This window comes from Xenopus laevis, chromosome 6S, assembly GCF_017654675.1.
Source record: "Xenopus laevis strain J_2021 chromosome 6S, Xenopus_laevis_v10.1, whole genome shotgun sequence".
Classification (NCBI taxonomy): domain Eukaryota; kingdom Metazoa; phylum Chordata; class Amphibia; order Anura; family Pipidae; genus Xenopus; species Xenopus laevis.
Window position 1 is genome coordinate 129,898,740 of NC_054382.1, and position 17,305 is coordinate 129,916,044.

The window sequence follows — 17,305 nt, forward strand, 5'->3', positions numbered from 1 at the left end:
CTTACCCCTCGGTGCAGATTCTGGCAGCGGAGTTTCACGCATCCATCTTCCGGGTCCTCGGTAAACTGACTGGGAGATCAGCAATCTCCGTCCAATTCGGCACAGATTGGCAAACTGCTCCAACTATGCATGCGCTGAAATACCGATCTCCCAGTCAGGTTACAGAATATCCGGAACATGAAGGCACTTTTTCTATAACATTACTTACTTCTTAGTGAAACTCCCTTAGTACACTTACGCTTAAGTCAATTAAATATGGCGGCTACATACAAGTCATTTATATGTCTTTATTAGAGATGTTGGTGCAAATGCTTGAAGTGACCACTTATTATTACACGTGTCCAAGGAAGCAAAATAAAGACAAAAGATCCTCTAATGTCCTAGACATGAGCCCACCCTAAAACAAATGTGGCATGCCCCTCAAATGGTTTAAATAGTTACAACTTCTAAACATAATCCCACTTTAAAATATGAAAAAACACCAGTGGTTTGTCTTTTTGTAATGACCTGTATGCTGATATGACATCATTTACTGGATATGATGTCACTGACATGATAATGTTGAGGATGTAGCTTCATCTTATCAGTTCATATTATCAATTTGCGGTTAACTACCGTTCGTCTGAGCGAAAATTCAGCTGGCAAAATTTTTCTAGCTGTGCGATAGCGAATTGACTTCTTTACCTTTTAGTGAATTGGCAAATTCTCTGCGAATTGTCAATTCACAAAAAAACACATTTTGCCCTTAAAGGAGAACTAAAGCTTAACTAAAGAAGTAGCTAGAAATGTTGTACATGATGTTTTGTGCTTCTGTACCAGCCCAAGGCAACCACAGCCCTTTAGCAGTAAAAGATCTGTGTCTCCAAAGATGCCCCAGTAGCTCCCCATCTTCTTTTCTGCTGATTCACTGCACATGCTCTGTGCTGCTGTCACTTACTGAGCTTAGGGACCCACTCACAATATACAGTACACATAGAATAGAAATGTCACAATATAAGGCTGATTAGTAATTAATACACATAATTACTACATGGCAGCACAGAAACCAGTGCAATTAGCACCAGAATTTAATAATCAGCAAACCTGTAGCATCAGCTTATATTACAGCCAGGGAAGCTCATTTTCTGCTGGATAATTAGTGACGAGCCCTAAGCTTAGCTTAAGAAGAATTTCACCGGCACACAGGAATTGTAGTAGCAGGGCAAGCCCTTGCAATTTTATTATTACTAAATTGCAAGGGCTTGCCCTGCTACTACAATTCCTGTGTGCCGGTGAAATTCTTCTTACCCTTGTTGTGAGGCTGCCGATTCCTCTATCACTGGGCACCAGGATAAGAACCTTTGGGAGTGTGTGGTGTGCGGCTTCTCCATATTCTATTGCCCTAAGCTTAGCTTCTCAACAGCTGCTCCAAAAAAACATTTTTTATAAAAATAAATATATTAATATATAATAATATATAAAATTATTCACACAGGGGGCAAAGATTTATCAAAGATCGCATTTTCAATTTATGTGATTTTTTTTTTACCCTAATAAATACTCACAACTGAAAAATCTCACATTCTAATTAACATTGGAATTGGGGGATTCAAATTCGAATGCGCAAATTTTGACACCAAAAAAATAAATTGGAAAATTGGAATTTACTAAATTCCACCCTCAATGTGATCCTATAAGGTAATTACACAGAGCAAGGAAAGAGTGAAATGACCGAGCGCAGACAATCATGTCCTTGTTGACCAAACATTATAAATAATATATGACTTACAATCACAGATAACAAGCTGCTGACAATGCTCTATAGATACCAGTTGAAAGGCTTCAATAGAAACTAAACTGAGAGACTCCGGCCTTTAACTTGTACTGTGCCTGGTCACGATTGGGTTTCAGCTTTGGCCGATCCATAATTTGGATCTTCATACCTTAAGTCAATTAGAAAATCATTTAAAACATTAAAGACACCCAATAGGCTGGTTTTGCTTCCAATAAGGATTAATTATATCTTAGTTGGGATCAAGTACACGCTACCATTTTATTATTATTATTATTATTATTATTATTATTATTATTATTAGGAAATCATTTAAAAAAAATTGGATTATTTGATTATAATGGAGTCTATGGGAGACAGCATTTCCATAATTCTGGATAACGGGTTTACAAATAACAGATCCCATACCTGTACATGGAATGTTGGTTCATCTCTCTCTCTCTCTCTCTCTCTCTCTCTCTCTCTCTCTCTCTCTCTATATATAGTTTGTCCTAAGTTGGTTATTATCTATCATATTTTACCTATAAAGATGATTACTGCTCACCGTATGCATATGGCATTGCTGCCCATCATTGAAGGATCAGTAAACTTTTAAAATAAGTGAATGTAAAATTGATGAGGGGGCTATTCTAAGAACTTTTGCAATGTACATTCATTATTTATTTTTCTTTAATTCCAAGATATTAAGGGATACATGTACTGTTAATATGAATGAATTTTGTTACAACAGCGCCACCTGCTGGTCAGTTTCCCACCAGTCTGACCACCAAGTAACATAGTAAGTAAGGTTGAAAAAAAGACACATGTCCATCAAGTTCAACCTTTTGACTTTTTTTTTTTTTTTTTTTTTAAACTTGCCTAACTGCCTGTTGATCCAGAGAAAGGCACAAAAAACCCCATCTGAAGCCTCTCCAATTTGCCTCAGAGGAAAAATCCTTCCTGACTCCAAGATGCAATGGGACCAGTCCCTGGATCAACTTGTACTATGAGCTATCTCCCATATCCCTGTATTCCCTCACTTGCTAAACACCATCCAACCCCTTCTTATACCTATCTAATGTATCAGCCTGTACCCCTGATTCACTTCTCCCTGTAACACACCTTTCCCTCCTCTAATCTCATTGGCTCCCTCCTGTCTGCTGGGAGGAGCTACTGGTGAATAAAGCATCCGACCCTTCCTTGTACCTATCTAATGTATCAGCCTGTACCACTGATTCAGGGAGACAATTCCACATCTTCACAGCTCTCGCTGTAACAAACCCCTTCCGAATATTTAGGCGGAACCTCTTTTCTTCTAATCGGAATGGGTGACCTTGTGTGAGCTGGAAAGACCTACTGGTAAATAAAGTATTAGAGAGATTATTATATGGTGCCACATCCTGGATGGAATTAATTGGGCTGATAGTTTTGTGTCATCTGCAAACACTGATACATTACTTACAACACCCTCCCCCTAAGTCATTAATGAACAAGTTAAACCCAATACCGAGCCCTGAGGGACCCCACTAAGAACCTGACTCCAAGTAGAGAATGTCCCATTAACAACTACTCTTCATTTCCTTTCTTAGCCTTCCGGATTGCTGATTTACAACATTTATTACAGTGTTTATATTCATTAAATGCAGCTTCTGTCCCTACAGATTTGTAGTTTTTAAATGCCTTTCTCTTCTTCCCTATTAACATCTTTACCTCTGTATTAAGCCACACAGGATGATTCTTAGAGCTTCTACGTTTAGTCCTTAAGGGAATAAATTGAGAACAGTAATGATTTAATATCATTTTAAAGGACAACCATTTCTGTTCTGTGTTTTTAGCTGAAAACTTAATGCCCCAATCAATGCTCTGTAGGGCAGCCCTCAAGGCACTAAAATTAGCTTTTCCAAAATTCATGGTTTTTGTTGCCCCAGTATATATTTGTTTTTTGCACCAGACATTAAAAGATATAACATTATGGTCACTATTACCCAGGGGTTCAATGACTTGCACATTTGCTATAAGTTCTGGGTCATTTGAGATCACTAAATCAAGAATAGCATTTTTTCTGGTTGGCTCCTCAACAACCTGTGCTAAAAAACTGTCGTGCAATAAGTTTATAAACTTGTTCCCATTAACTGATCTAGCAGTACCGTTGCTCCAGTCAATATCTGGGTAATTAAAATCCCCCATTATCATTACTTTACCTAAACTAGCAGCCTTTTCTATTTGCATTAGGAGCTTTGTCTCTTCCTCCTCACTTACATTAGGGGGTCTATAGCGACTCCTACAATTAATTTGCTGGACTCTTTACAATTGGTGAAGAACTTCACCCATACGACTTCTGGCCCCTCATTTTCTAACATAACCTCCTCCTTTATATGAGCTTTTAAATCCTGCCTAACATACAGACATACCCCTCCTCCTTTTCTATTGCCTCTGTCCCTCCGAAACAAAAGTATAGCCACTGATATTTACTGCCCAGTCATGCGACTCATTCAGCCATGTTTCGGCCAATCACATCATATTTTCCCACCAGCAGCTCCAGCTCTCCCATTTTACCAGTCAGACTCGTTGCATTTGGAAACATACATTTAATACTGGTCCCATATTGAACATATGACATGTGGTCCTCCCTATCCTTAACAGTATCCCTAGCCAAATCTCCTCCCCCATTTTTCCTTTCTTTGCCCACTATCTCATCTAACCTGTCTTCCACTGAATCTTTTACTGAACCCTCCCCCCCCCACACCTAGTTTAAAATCTCCTCCAACCCTCTAGCCATTTTCTCTCCCAAAACAGCTGCCCCATCATCATTGAGGTGCCCCCATCCCTAGCAAAGAGCCTGTAGCCGACTGAAAAATCAGCCCAGTTCTCCAAAAACCCAAACCCATCCTCCCTACACCAATCTCACAGCCACAAATTAATCTCCCTACGCTCCCGCTGTCTCCTTAACGTTACTCGTGGCACAGGTAACATCTCTGAGAAATATCTAGTACAGGTATAGGATCCCTTATCCGGAAACCCGATATCCAGAAAGGTCCAAATAACAGAATGGCTGTCTCCCATAGACTCCATTTTATCCAAATAATCCAAATATTTAAAAATGATTTCCTATTTCTCTGTTATAATAAAACGGTAGCTTGTACTTGAGCCAAACTAAGATATAATTAATCCTTATTGGAACCAAAACCAGCCTATTGGGTTTATCTAATGTTTAAATGATTTATAGCAGACTTAAGGCATGAAGATCCAAATTACAGAAAGATCCGTTATCCGGAAAACCCCGGGTCCCGAGCATTCTGGATAACAGGTCCCATACCTGTATAGGTAAATCTAAAAACAACTGGACTTGCTGAGTAATCAATGAAGACGTTTCACTACTCATCCGAGCAGCTTCTTCAGTACAACTGACTGGTGTGGGAAGTTCTCGGCATATAAACTCTTCCACTAATCCAATCACAATGGCACATTCTAACTCTTCAAAGAGGTGACATCTGAAACTCACAGAGGTGTAGATTCTGTGTAGTTACTGTGATAGGATTATCCAATGTGTCATGCAACTCCTAGAAAGAGGTGTTACTTGTGAGAGTTGCATGAATGGACGTGTGAAGTGTTCTGAATCCGCCGGGGTACAGATATTAGAACAGCATTGTATGTAGCAGACAGGTGGTGTCGAAGGCCCCCACCTCTGTTCAGGGATGGTTTCTCCACCTTGACATGAATCGCCTCTTTCACGCCTCGTTCAAACCAGCGTCTTCTTTATCCAAGATTTGGACCTTGCTATCTTCAAAGGAGTGTCCCTTGTCTTTTAGGTGTAGAAAGACAGCTGAGTTTTGCCCTGTAGAGTTCTCCCTCCTGTGCTGAGCCATTTGCTTGGTGAGCAGTTGTTTTGTCTCCCCAATGTATAGATCTGTGCATTCCTCGCTACACTGGACTCCGTATACCACATTACTTTGTTTTTCTTTAGGGGTTGGATCCTTTGGGTGTACCAGTTTTTGTCTCAGTGTGTTGCTAGGTTTGAAAAAAACAGGGATGTGGTGTTTGTTGAAAATCCTCCTGAGTTTCTCTGACACTCCAGCTCATATGGGATGACTATGTTTCGCCTACTATGTGTCTCCGGGCGGTTATTTCTATTGGTGTTCCTGTTGGGCTTGGTTGCTGCTGTTTTGACAAAGGCCCAGTCTGGGGAGCCACACGCTTTCAAAGCTCCTCTGAGATGTTTTTGCTCTTTGTCTTTGGACTCGGTATCAGTTGCCACACATTCCACCCTGTGGTGCAGCGTTCGAATGACTCCCAGTTTGTGTTCCAGCGGATGGTGGGAATCAAACAACAGATATTGATCCGTATGAGTGGGTTTCCTGTATACTTCCGTCTTCAAGTTACCCCCCTCTTGGATCATATCAAACAGTCCAAAAAGGCAAGTTTGTTCTCGTGGACATCTTTTAACCCAAGTGTCATCCATATACCTGAACCAGTGACTCGGTGTAGTTCCCTGGAAAGTAAGTAAGCCCCCTCCTTGTCTTCATTGACAGGCCCCATCGTCTTCATTGATTACTCAGCAAGTCCAGTTGTTTTTAGATTTGCCTATACTAGATATACCATGACCTGGATGAATGAAAATCTTCGTAGTCATCTCTGAGAAAATTACCTTGGAAGTCCTTGCCCTCAACTTTGCACCTAGTGTTCTTGAGGACTTCACCACCTCATCTAACTTTGTTATTGGTACCTATATGTACCCTAACTCCTGGGTCTTCCCCAGCCCCTCCCAATAATCTGTCCACTCGTTCCACCACATGCCGAACCCTAGCACCAGGCAAGCAGCAGACTGTTCGGCATGAAGGGTCCTTACGGCAAATTACCCTATCCACCTTTCTAAATATCCCCTATAACTAAAACCTGCCTTTCCTTCCTTGCACTCCCTCCAAGGAAGTCAAGGAAGTTGTCAGGAGAAAGAAAGAGGCTGCTCTGATGTTCTTCTGCTTAGGAAAGATTTGAGAAACGTTTCTAATTGTTTCTAATTGTATTCCTAAGCAGAAGAACATGAGAGCAGGGCTGGATTTACATGGCGGGCACCCCTAGGCCCGCTGACGTTCATCGCCCCCCCCCATCCCCTCCCTTTTATTCGGGTAAATGGGGATTGGCGCACTGAAAATTTAAAAAATGATTGTATCTCCTGCGCATCCCTAGTGTTTCTGAACCAATGTGGACAGCATGCCGCCCTCTAAAATCCTGCCACCCTAGGCCCGTGCCTTAGTGGCCTTTCCAAAAATCCGGGCCTGCATGAGAGCAGCCTCTTTCTTTCTCCTGGCAACTTCCTTGACTACTTGGTGGTCAGACTGGTGGGAAACTGACCAGCAGGTGGCGCTGTTGTAACACAATTCATTCATATTAACAGTACATGTATCCCTTAATATCTTGGAATTAAAGAAAAATAAATAATGAATGTACGTTGCAAAAGTGCTTAGAATAGCCCCCTCATCAATTTCACATTCACTTATTTTAAAGGTTTACTTATCTTTTTAGTGCAAAGTCAATATCAGGTGGAGAAAACAACAAGTCCATAACAAATCCTCTCATAAAACCCTGTTGTAAAAGATGAAAAATGATAATGATAGAAAAAGAAGAGATTCCTTTTAGCTGATGATGCAGATCACAAATTCTTTCAAGTCAGTATTACACAATGGTAACAAGGCCAACACTGCACTGAAGATATACAGATAACATGTTATATTGACAGCCGACAAGGAGAGGAAAATAAACCCTAAGGTCATAGCCAACACATTAGCAAAACCCTATGCAGTTTTATACTGTTTGAAAGAACATCCCACCTAGAAAAGAAGAGATTAATAACTTACTAACTGCAAAGACATAGGAGGGCTAATGACCAAAACTAGGGATATTTGATGTATAGGTATGAGATCTCTTATCCGGAAACCCTTTATCCAGAATGCTCTGAATTACCGGGCCTTCTTCCATAGACTACATCATACTCAAATAAAATAGTAACTTGTACTTGATCCAACTAAGATATAATTAATCCTTATTGGAAGCAAAACCAGCCTATTGGGTTTATGTAATGTTTTCATGATTTTCTAATAGACTTTAGGTATTGCGATCCAAATTACGGAATAACCTGTTATCTGGAAAACCCCAGGTCCCAAGCATTTTGGATAAAAGGTCCCATACCTGTACTTGATCTAAACTAAGATATAATTAATCTTTATTGGAGGCAACACCACCCTATTGGGCTTGTTTTACGTTTATATGATTTTCTAACAGACTTAAGGTATGGAGATCCAAATTATGGAAAAATCCGTTATCAGAAAAGCCCAGGTCCCGAGCATTCTGGATAAAAGGTCCCATACCTGTACTTGATCCCAACTAAGATATAATTAATCCTTATTGGAAGCAAAACCCGACTCTTGGGTTTATTTAATGTTTATATGATTTTCTAGTAGTCTTAAGGTATGAAGATCCAAATTAAAAAAAGATCCATTATCTGGAAAACCCCAGGCCCGAGCATTCTGCATAGCAGCTCCCATACCTGTACTTGCTCTAATGTAAAATATAATTAATCCTTATTGGATGCAACATCACCCTATTGGGTTTATTTAATGTTTACATGATTTTCTAGTAGACTTAACGTATGAAGATCCAAATTACAATCCAATCCATTATCCGTAAAACCCCCGGTCCCGAGCATTTTGGATAACAGGTTCCATACCTGTACGTGAATAATTAATCCTTATATGAGGCAAAACCAGCCTATTGGGTTTATTTAATGTTTACATGATTTTCTAGTAGACAAGGTATTAAAATCCAAATTATGCAAAGATCTGGTATTCGAAAAACCCCCGGGTCCCGAGCATTGTGGATAACAGGTCCCATACCTGTATTACAAGACTTTAGATGTATCTTTTAACAAGCATAATATAACAAAAACTCAGGCTCGAACCAATGGCCTGAACAACCTCACATTCCAAAGGAAACAGCACAACGCTGGCTTCCAGGGTAAAGCAGGTAAATTAATTACATGTGATCTAATGGCAAATCCAAACCAGATTGTCTTAGAAAATGCTGTGACTCTGCCACAAAGTATCAAGCTAGGCTTTCTTGACTAAATATAAAGATAAAGAGCTACTGTATATTAATACCTCTGTCATAGTCTTACTTTCCTTTCAGACACTGATGAACTCCATATGGGGAGTAAATAGAATTCTAAAGGTTCCTCCCTTCACTTACAGTGGTTTTGACCCTGGGACTATAAGGTCCTACATGGAACAATTGGAAGCACGGCACTTGGGGCAGATTCCCTAAAGGGCGAAGTGACTTATGCTAGCGAAAATTTGCCAGCCTGACGTCATTTAGTAACTACAGACGTAACTTCGCTAGCGAAGGAGATAGACGCTAGCGTTGCTTCGCACTCTAACACAGGCGAATCTGGTTAACGCACGTAAACATGCAAATTCACTAAGATACAGATTTTATTGAACGTTACCTCTTGCTCCAGATTTGCCTTCGCCAGTTCAGACCAGGCGAAGTGCAATGGGGTGCATAGATCTTCCTAAATTTTTTTTTTTTTTACTATAAAATCAGAATTTTTAGTGGAAAAAGTTAAATTTTTCGAGATTTATTATACGACAATGACAGAAAACGCCCCAATCTGAAGGTTGTATATAAGTTAATGGGAGAGGTCTGTATCCTATTTGGTAATGTCTGCGGTCTGTGCTGGAACTAGCCTGAAAATCCAACTATTTCGGACTTTTCGGTCAAAGATCCAAAAAATGTGGGCTTTTTCCCAAAAAGAAATCGAGCTGTTCAGGAAAAAACTGCAGAATTCGGATTTTCAATCAATTTTATCGAGTTTTTTTCCAATCCGATTTAATCATGCTTTTTTTTTTAATAATAAATAAGGTCCAATCGTGGATTCTAGTTTGGTCAGACTTTTTTTCATTTAAATACTCAGAAAATAATCAGATTTTGAAAAAGCCAGAAAAATCTGAGCGGTTCAGAAAAAAACTGAAGAAAATGCACGATTTGGATTTTCAATCGATATTATCGTGTTTGTCCCCGATTAAATCATGCTTTTTAATAATAAACAAGGTCCAATTGTGGATTCTAGTTTGGTCAGACTTTTTCATTTAAATGCTCAATCAGAATTAATCAGATTTTGATAAATATGCCCCTTAAAGTTACAGTATGCTACTAGCAAGGGAATCAATAAGGTCAAACCCAAATCTCTCAATATTTCCTATTCACTACTTATCAGTTGAACCATTGGATATCAGGAATCTTGAGCAAAAAAAAACCCAATACTGGACTATTGGCAATGTACGTTACCAGGCAGGAGTTTTGGGAGTTTGGGAGATCGAAGGTCGAAGTTAAAAAAACTTTGAATCGAAGTAGATCGACGTAGCGCTACTTCGAATCCTACGATTAGAAGTAGACCCACTTTGACCACAAAATTCTTCGACCATCATTTGGTTGGTCTTTTTGAAAGTCGAAGTTTTTTTAACTTCGAACTTCGACCTTTGATAAATCTGCCCCTAAAAGTCGCCAAGGAAGTCTTTAAACCTAAATATAATCACTGATTGCATATTAATATTCATGACTAACTATTAATGTGCTCCAGGCCCTCTCTAGGCCCCACTTCTTCTTCTTTATACTATTTGTGGAAAAAAATATAGACAAAATATATTCAATGGCAGTGGCTATGGGCTAAGGCTATGGTCTCATCTATTCTTAGTGTAGCATAATGTAAAATATAGTTTTTCATAAATAATAATAGAAAATATATTTTCAGAACTTCTAACAGCTTGGAGTATAATGAAAATTGTCATAATTTGCCATGGCAGCTCATCACAGCTAGCTGTATGTATGTATGTATGTATGTATGTATGTATGTATGTATGTATAACTTTATTTGTAAAGCGCTGTTAATGAGCCGCAAGGGTTGTACAGTGCATAAAAGTACAATATATATATATATATATATATATATATAAGTATACACAGGGATGACAAATCACATAATAAATATGTACATATCAGGACAAAGAGCTTAAGTGCTAAGTGGTGAGAGACATAGGGGGAAGGAGGTTGCTGGCCCGTAGAGCTTACAGTCTAAGTGGATGGGAGGCTAACATACAGGTACAAATTGGAGATGAAAAAGTGCACAAGGTAAGGCATAGTCAGTAGGGACAGGACTAGACTAATGTTCTATTGGTCGGAAAGGTAGACTCTTAGTTTTTTCTTGAAGAGATTAAGAGAGGTTCCTTACGGAGGAATTCAGGGATGGAATTCCAGAGGAGCAGCAAGATAGAAGGGTTTGAGACGAGAGGTGGCAGTGTATGTGGATGGTGTGAAGAGAAGGTGAAGAGCAGAGAAGACGATCAGGAACGTATAGTGAGACAAGAGAAGAAATGTAGTAAGGAGGAGAGGAGTGAAGGGCTTTGAATGTTAGTAGAAGGGTTTTATATGCTATCCTTTGCTTAACAGACAGCCACTCTAAGGATTTTAGTTGGGGTTGAGCAGGTTCTCTTTTAGGAGAGAGCAGAATGATCCTGGTTGCAGAGTTTAAGATTGATTGGAGGGGAGAGAGATGTGAGTCAGGAAGACCAGTAAGGAGGAGATTGTAATAGTCTAAACGGGATAAGATAAGGGCTGTTGTTTGTTAAAGAAATGGGCGTATCTTGGCTATATTGCGGAGGAAGAAATGACAGGTTTTGGCAGTATTATTAATATGATTAGAGAAGGAGAGGGTCTGGTCAAAGATGACCCCTAAGCAGCGTGCTGAGTTAACCGGGTTAATAGTCATGTCATCAATAGTAATGGTGAAAGGAAGAGAAGGGCTCGTTTTGGGTGGAAAGACCATGACCTTAGTATTGGTGAAGTTGAGCTTGAGGTGGTGTTGGTTCATCCAGGAAGAGATAGCTACTAAGCAGTCTGATATCTGGGTTTGAACGTCAGCGGTTAGTGAGGGAGAATCTAAATATATCAGAATGTCATCGGCATACAGGTGATAATTAAGGCCAAATAAAGATATAAGGTCTTCTAAAGAGAGAGTGTACAAGGAGAACAACAGTACAGAGTACAGACCAAGTACAGAACCCTGAGACACCACTACATTTAGATGAACAGGAGGAGAGGATTTGTTGGCAAAGAAAGGTAGGAAGAGAACCAGGATGCAGCTTGATCACTGATACCAATTGAATAGAGAACTTGCATTAGAACAGAATGGTTAACAGTATCAAAAGCAGAAGAAAAGTCCAGGAGAATGAGAAATAAATTACTGTAAGTAAATTTCTTCTTATTATAATAACACAATTTCCACTCTGGAGCCTTTGATGGAAATTAACAGTTAATGAACATTTATTCATTTACATCCCCTGCCATATGGCTTTAAATTGTGTTAAGTCATTAACTGAGCAGCACGCGCCGTTGCCATTAGCCTGTCGTGTTTTGGAGCAGTAACTGCGGGGATTCTGTACCGGGATAGAGTTTTAGAAGCAGTAAGTCAACTCTATACAGTTACACTGGGAAAGCAGTAGCAAGTATTTTTGTCTTTTACTGTAGCTTATACCCTTCAACTCTACGTATTTTGGCACAGGTTTGTTATTTACCTCTTCACACTCCCAAATACTCCCAGTGACATATCTCTGTTTAAGAAAGAGAGACAGAGAGGATCTTTTGCTACTAAGAACAGTGTTGGACTGGAGGGTCAGAGACCTACTGGTACTTCTGACACAGGAGCCTTCACCTCCTCTCCAGACCCCCCTGCCCCAGCCGCAACCCCACTCCAGGTCCCCCCTCCACGTATATCTGTTAGTTGCGGCTGCGATTGGGACCTGAAAGAAGGAGATCAGGAGCAGTGTAGGTCAGTGTGGTGCAGCAAATGGGTGTGAGTCAGTGTCGGTACGGCCCACTAGCACCGGGGCCCACCGGGCTTCATTTCATGCATATTTACACTCGACTGCAAGGTTTTAAAAACGCAATGTAAAATGCTCTGTGTGTCCTCGGTTTAATGGATGTACTACACTACTGTCAGCTGACTCCATGGTATTTTAGGAAGGGAATGAGTCCCCTTTTTCTGTTGGAATCATTCAAGGAGAGAAAATGTAATACTTGGGATAGGAGGCTTCAGTGAGAGTCCAAGTTGGGGCAAGGGGACCAGATGAGAGTCAGCTTTTTTATATATATATATATATATATATATATATATATATATATATATATATATATATATATATATATATATATATATATATATATATATGTGTGTGTGTGATCTAGTGTGTTCCTCAGTATGGAGATGCCCTATATCAGGGGTCCCCAACCTTTTTTACCTGTGAGCCACAATTAAATGTAAATAGAGTTGGGGAGCAACACAAGCATAAAAAGTCCCTGGGGATGCGACATAAGGGCTGTAATTGGTAATTTGGTAGCCCATATGTGGACTGGGATCTCATTAATAAAAGAAGTTTTCTTCAAAAGATTGTCTGCAGAAGCATTATGTGGAGTGTGCCCATGTTCTATACTTTTTGGAATATGTGGACTGGCAGCCTACAGGAGGCTCTACTTTGCAATTAAAACTTGTCTCCAAGCCAACAATAATCACCTGCTTTGAGTACACTGGGAGCAACATCCAAGGGGTTGGAGAGCAACATGTTATTCACGAGCTACTGGTTGGGGATCACTGCCCTATATCATCGGTTGTTAGAACCCAAGTTGAATAACTGTAAACAAGGTGCTTTTGTGTGTTGCTATTGATCCTAATAATGATCTACCTGTGTATGTTTGTTTAACTGTTACAAATAATTTCATTGGTCAAGAACCACTGCCGCCCATGAAAGTGATTTTGCACTAAATTAGGCACATACACCAACCTTTCAGATTAGATAAGGCCTCATGCTTCAGTGTAAAATAGATGCACTAATAATATCATACAAAACGAATTTTCGTTCGATATTCAGTGCGTGTATGGTGGGAGACGAGTCGTCTGATATCGACAGGAGACTTGGACATTGCTTGGCTCATTGATCGGGCTGACCAGAAAATTTTGATTTGGTGCCTTTTAAGGCACCCGAACACCGGCCATTGTTAGTGCTGAATCATCAGATACAGGTAGAATTCTATTGTTTCTCTCTGCATAAGTAACAATTCAGCTCTACACGTGTGTTTTGAAACGAACAATCTTTCTTGGAAACATCTTTTCCAGGAAAGATCATAATTGTAGCGTGTATAGCCACCTTAAGGGATAAAGAATATAATCTGTCTTCTATCCTGAATGTGACAAGAAAAGCCTCAAAACAGTCTTTGCACATCCTGCTTCTCACCCAGAACATTTCCTACAAACATCTATAGCCATCCTGGTGCTTTTGTCCTGCAGTCCAAACACACATTCGCACACTCGTTCACTCTCACACACTCAAGTAAGAAAGTTGAGCTTTACTAAGGTTGACAAATAAGGAAGAGATATTCAGACATTCTATTCTTATCTATCTTTTGAAACACAATATGTGTTGCCACATTGAGATTGTGTATTGACTGGTGCTTGGCTCAAAAGTCATAATTAATCTTCTGTCCTTGACAGAGCAAACTAATCTGGGTGTTGCTATTCCTTTTAGCTTTGCTAATGCTCAAACACATATAGATGATATATAATATTATATAGAATATAACAGGACTTGTCAAACATACTGTGTTATTATTAAAGGAAAATTAAACAATAATGAATGGATTTATCATGGGCAGGACTTTTTTCCCTGCTCACCAGGATTTGCCACGTTTCAGCTCTTTTGTAACTAAATTACTTACTTTTTGCTCATGTTAACTAAAGCGCATTCTTCAGCTTGGCGGGCCATTCCGACACAAAGTTGGCCTTCTGCTCTTTATGAAATGCACTGATAGTATAAATACTAATTCTGCATTAATCAGCACTGTATTGGTAAGGGATCGGGGGCAGGCTCGTAAGCCTATAAACGGTAGATCAAGAAAAATCTGGCCTATGACCCCTCATGCTTATTTTTGCACCTAGTACGACTCTATATATATTCAGTTGGGTTCTAGGTGCAGAGAGCAGCATTCCAGTACTTGTTAAGTGAGCACTAAGGGACCCACTCCCTAATATGCATATGCTCATTTGGTTTGGCATTCACTAGAATGAAATAGTGGATTTAGTGCAACCCTACATGAAATGCTTGGATGCAGTATTGCATGGGACCCTGTATGACAACATTTTATGGACCCACCACCACAGGCCCAACCCCAGACCCTATGCACCCCCACACCACAGTAAAAATGCCATACAGACATGGGTGCTAAAACATGATCACTAAAAACCCATTGGTTGACAGAGGCCAATAAATAATTGGTGGCCAGGGCCCTCCCACAGTTAAAAAAAATGGGGGTCAGGGTCTCATAGAAGATTTAATTTAAAATAAACATTGGTGGACAGGGGTTTAATTAAAAAAACTTATAAAAAAAACATTAGTGTTGAGTATGACTTACCTTAAGTTCTTGTGCGATCTTCTTCGGTCTCCTTTGTGATAGCAGCTTCTTTGGCTGCTTTGACTCTTTGGTGGCTTCAGATCTTATGGCACTGTGGATTTGCATTGCGTGGCATCTCACCATATTTTTTCACCCACTTCAACCTCTGTCCAAATATAAGATAACAACAAGATGACTGGCAAGGTTACTGGTAGCAATTTCATTGCTGAATTCTCTTGAATCTACAAGTTTGAGTGACTCAGTGATAAAAAAAAGTTCATCATGGGGAACTACTGTAAGGTCAGAAGCTGAAACACTGAAGAAATGTCCATTATTTACATATGTTACTATAATTGCATTAACTACTTGTTTTGGGAAAGGAGAATTCCTGTAATGCAAAAATGTACATTCAAAGCTTAATATCCATATAAAATCCGTCAGGTGTAAAGATTTTTTGAGGTGACTTGTATAATAGAACTGGATCTGATTTCTTCAGAGTGAATGTGTCTGGTTCCCATAAAATATCAAGACATTCACTTTTGGTTAGTGTTGTGAAAGTCTATGTTTTTTCTGTCCTGTTCTTTTCTAAGTAACCTAAGTCGTTCTACCTAAATGTCATTTAATTTTGTTTTTTTTAATAAATGGTTTGTTACTGAGGATAGGCAAAATATTTGGCCATGTTTTGCAGTGAAAAAACACCCATAGACTCTAATGTATAGTAAAAAGTAGTTGGGTGGTTTGAAACATGTCGTACAGTCTGAAAAATGTTTCTCAAAAAAAATGGCTTCTTGACTTACATGCATTTGATGAATTTTTGTCCGTTTCCCCAATTTTCAGCAAATTTTCGGGTCAGATTCAGTCATTACTGTTTGTTACATTTAAGGAATTCTATAATCACACATTAATGGGTGCCAGCAAGGAATTCTTTAGAAGGTTTATTTGTTTATGTTGCAGATGAAGGGCTGATAGTTGAGTAATACAGCATTGATACAATAAAATAAGCAATAAGGCCAAATGATCCAGCAACAGTGGGAAATAATTTAACATTACTTTTAGCAAAACAGCATAAATGAGAGCAATGCTCTAGGGTCTCACCCACCCATCTCTGAGGGACACCACTTGTGAGATGGGGTTTCACTCTTTAGGGGATTGAAAACTTTCTTATAACTGACTTGTCTGGGCTAGGTTGTAGGTCCTACATGTAAGATGGGGCTCCTCTCTTTAGGTGAAAGAAAACTTCTGTATAACTGAGTTGTCTGGGCCAGGTGGTAAGTCCTATATGTGAGATGGAGTGCCTCTATTTAGGATAGACAACATTCTTATAACTGAGTTCTTTGTGCTAGATTGTAGCTCCTACAGGGGATTCCTCTCTTGGGATAGGTGGAAAGTCCTATAAGTGAAATTGGGTTTCTCTCTTAAGGATAGACAACATCCTTATAACTGAGTTATAGACTATGATGTAGGTCCTACATATGAGATGGGGTTCCTGTTTTTAGGATATAGAAAACCTCCTTAAAACTGAGTTATAGACTAGATTGTAGGTCCTACATGTGAGATGGGGTTCCTGTTTTTAGGATATAGAAAACTTCCTTATAACTGAGTTACAGACTAGGTTGTAGGTTCTTCATGTGAGATGTGGTTTCTTTCTTTAGGATAGACAACATCCTTATAACTGAGTTATGGACTAGGTTGTAGGTCCTATATATGAGATGGGGTTTCTCTCTTTAGAATAGCTAACATCCTTATAACTGAGTTATAGACTAGGCTGTAGGTCCTACATGTGAGATGGGGTTTCTCTCTTTAGGATAAACAATATCCTTATAACTGTGTTATAGACTAGGTTATAGGTCCTACGTGTGAGATAGGGTTCCTGTTTTTAGGATATAGAAAACTTCCTTATAACTGAGTTATAAACTAGGTTGTAGGTCCTACGTGTGAGATGGGGTTCCTGTTTTTAGGATATAGAAAACTACCTTATAACTGAGTTATAGACTAGGTTGTAGGTCCTACATGTGAGATGTGGTTTCTGTTTTTAGGATAGACAACATCCTTATAACTGAGTTATAGACT